General features: G+C 48.4%; 1 long non-coding RNA gene across 1 annotated transcript in view; it reads right to left on the bottom strand.

The window, feature by feature from the left end:
• Window positions 1-2,612, bottom strand: part of LOC104525866 (uncharacterized) — a 5,203-nt gene extending 2,591 nt beyond the window's left edge. Inside the window, exons 1-2 of the long non-coding RNA XR_003766223.1 lie at window positions 2,517-2,612; window positions 88-274 (exon numbers count right to left, since the gene is read on the bottom strand). This is a non-coding gene — a long non-coding RNA (uncharacterized LOC104525866). The remainder of the gene's footprint in view (window positions 1-87; window positions 275-2,516) is intronic.
• Between the last annotated feature and the right edge of the window lie 204 nt (window positions 2,613-2,816).

Genomic DNA, 2,816 nt, shown 5'->3' with positions numbered 1-2,816 from the left:
TGAAACCTGGGGCCCCGTTTGCACAGCCTGGCTGCCTTATCCCTCTGCGTGTACACTTCATACATTGTCCTCTTTGTCCTCCCCTACCTGCAGGTAGCGTTGCTGCTGATGCTGTTGGTGCTGGAGTTGCATAGGTGGCAGAGAGGATGGCTGGGAAGGAGGTGTAGTGGTGAACCCTTGGTTTAACACTGCTTGTCCCATCAGTACGATTGGAGAGCTGCTGCTGGAAGTCTGCACTTCCAAACTTGGAAACATTTGTGGGGTTTGAGAATACCTGTGGAAGAAAGAAGCAAAACAATCAAGAGCAAACTGTTGGAAGCAAAGGTCTTCCCTTAGGATAGGGATGGAAGTCCCTCGTCTTTATAGATAATTCCTAATACGGATTCCTGTACACGGGACCTGGTCATATGAACGACGGCGCTGTTGGCAGCACTGTGTTCCCTTACTCTGTGCATGAGCTGGACTTGAAGGGCAGAATACATCTCACCTCAAAATCCAGACCACATTTTAGATTCATTATAGATTCTGGTTTATGCGTGTCTTCTCTTCAGCCACAGCATTCACATCCCAGGCTCATTAAACCAAATGGCCTTTGATACTGCATTAATATGCTGAGCTCTGAACTGCAGCGAGAGAGAAGTAAATACTCCTCCCGTTCTGCTCCCTGTGCTCCCCTGCGACTGCCTGCGGGGTGGTAACCTCTTGCAGAAAGAAGGGTAGGGTTGATTATTTCTTGAGCTGCTCATATACATATTGCCAAGTATGGTCAGCAGTTCCTATCGCTGTGAGCCATGCTGTAGAAACAGAAGAAGCCTCTGGAAGTCGTCTGGAGTGAGGGATGAGACAGAAACAAAATACTCGCCTCCTCTTCCCAGTCTGCTTTTGCATAGCAAAACTTAAATACGTGTTGTTCTGTGGAAGGCTGTGGGCAAAACCACAATGGAGCTATTGCTAACCCAGCCTAATTCTGTTTATCCTGTAATGGGTGATGAGATCATAGTGTGGCGTGTGTTTGATCAGCAGCTGTTCAGCATTAGGGGTTAGTCAGAAATGCTACGGTTTGGGTACTTGTACTAGTATATGAGCTCCTAAAAAAAGGGTCCCCTGAGTCAGGAAGTCTACATGAACTGGGAGCTGTATCTTTGCAAATCAGGCCTCTTCTATTTAGATGCTTACAAGCAGATCTAATATGCTGTATCATTAAAGTTGTCAAATTTAACTCAAGATAATCTTAAACAGCAATAGTGATGTTTAAAAAAAAGAAGTTCTGAATACCTACATTCCTGAGGTAACATACAGAATTACTTTTAAAGTAATGATGTGCAAACAGCTGCCTATTATTTTAGCAGTTCACAATTAAGTACAGTGACAAAAAACAGCTAAGAAAAAACAATATTCTGACCAAAGTTTTCTGCTTCCTTCATCCAAGTTTTGAGGAGACAAACAACTGAGGTAGTTTGTTCAGCAGCTTTTCCAAGAGTGCCCAGGCGCAGGGGCCTGTTGGTTCTTTCAGTTCTGATGGTGTAGATTAAGCATAGTTCCACTGGCGTTACACCAGCGTCTCACTGCCCAGAGAGCAGCAGCTTTCTTGGTGCCGATCATTTCAACCAGCCAGGGCTGACTTTCTCACATTTACCTTGGTGGGTCACAAGTTCTATCAGTGAAGCAACGATCATGTGAAGGAGAAAAATCCCCCCGGCCTTGGCTTGTTAAAATGCCACTGGCACATTGTGTTTCTCTCCATCATGCTTCCTGATGTGACCAGGCAAGGTAAGGCTGACCCTGACACTGGAAGGCAGGCTCAGCACAGTAACACGCTCCTGATATTTATAGAATCATAGAATCATAGAATGGTTTGGATTGGAAGGGACCTTAAAGATCATCTAGTTCCAACCCCCCTGCCATCAGCAGGGACACCTTCCACTAGACCAGTTGTCTCAAAGCCTCATCCAGCCTGGCCTTAAACGCTTCCAGGGAGGGGGCATCCACAACTTCCTTGGGCAAGCTGTTCCAGTGTCTGACCACCCTCACAGTGAAAAACTTCTTCCTAATATTTAATCTAAACCTTCCCTCTTTCAGTTTAAACCCATTTCCCCTAGTTTTGGCATTAACTGCCCTTATGAAAAGTCCCTCCCCAGCTTTCTTGTAGCCCCTTCAGGTATTGGAAGGCCGCTATAAGGTCTCCCTGGAGCCTTCTCTTTTCCAGGCTGAACAGCCCCAACTCTTTCAGCCTGTCTTCATAGGAGAGGTGCTCCAGCCCTTGGATCATCCTGGTGGCCCTTCTCTGGACTTGTTCTAACTGGTCCATGTCTTTCTTATGTTGGGGGCTCCAGAACTGGACGCAGTACTCCAGGTGGGGCCTTACGAGAGCGGAGTAGAGGGGGAGAATCACCTCTCTCGACCTGCTGGACACGCTTCTCTTGATGCAGCCCAGGATACGGTTATTGGCCTTCCTTTATCATCTCTACTTCCCCTCAAAAGCAACTCTGATGTTTTATCTTTGACAAGTCACATACTTAGCCTGGGATCCCGCCACACTGAGGTCTGAAGGGTGTCTTGCGCTGCAGGACCCGGGCATCATGGGCTGAATGGGCTGGCTGAGCAACAGTCTGGCACGGGGAAAGAAGAAGAAGGGACACTGCTGTAACGGGAGGGACACACAAACGCCCCATGTTGAGGGCTGAGGCTGGGCACTTTTGCAGGCGTGGCAGCAGGTCACATAACCTCAGCGTTCCGAGTGGACCTGCGTTCCCTGCGGCGGCAGGGGTGTCCTGTGGTGTGGGTGCCCCGACGGGGGCTGGGCGCCGGCATTGCAG

Source organism: Antrostomus carolinensis, unplaced genomic scaffold, assembly GCF_000700745.2.
Source record: "Antrostomus carolinensis isolate BGI_N321 unplaced genomic scaffold, ASM70074v2 scaffold31335, whole genome shotgun sequence".
Taxonomy (NCBI): Eukaryota; Metazoa; Chordata; class Aves; order Caprimulgiformes; family Caprimulgidae; genus Antrostomus; species Antrostomus carolinensis.
Note: the sequence above shows the minus strand (reverse complement) of the source record. Positions and strands in the feature narration are given on the sequence as shown.